This window comes from Borostomias antarcticus (assembly GCF_949987555.1).
Source record: "Borostomias antarcticus genome assembly, chromosome: 23".
NCBI lineage: Eukaryota > Metazoa > Chordata > Actinopteri > Stomiiformes > Stomiidae > Borostomias > Borostomias antarcticus.
The window spans coordinates 17,434,258-17,434,491 of record NC_140256.1 but is presented as its reverse complement, the minus strand read 5'-3'; positions in this window follow the sequence as shown (position 1 = coordinate 17,434,491).

Here is a 234-nt window from a genome sequence, read left to right as displayed (position 1 = left end):
AGTGAGGGAACAGCACATGCAACAGGGTGCAGTCGGAACTCCTGTCACCTGTTTCAGATTCTCTCCCTCTCTCTCTCTCTCTCTCTCTCTCTCTCTCTCCGTGAGGAAGACAGAGGAAGAGAAAAGAGGAGGACAGAGCTGAAGACCTGTCACTCCTTCCCACTCTCTTGTCAAGTGCTCTTTTTACACTCTTGTCCAAGAAGAGGACAGGAAAAGAAGAGATTAAAAAATAAA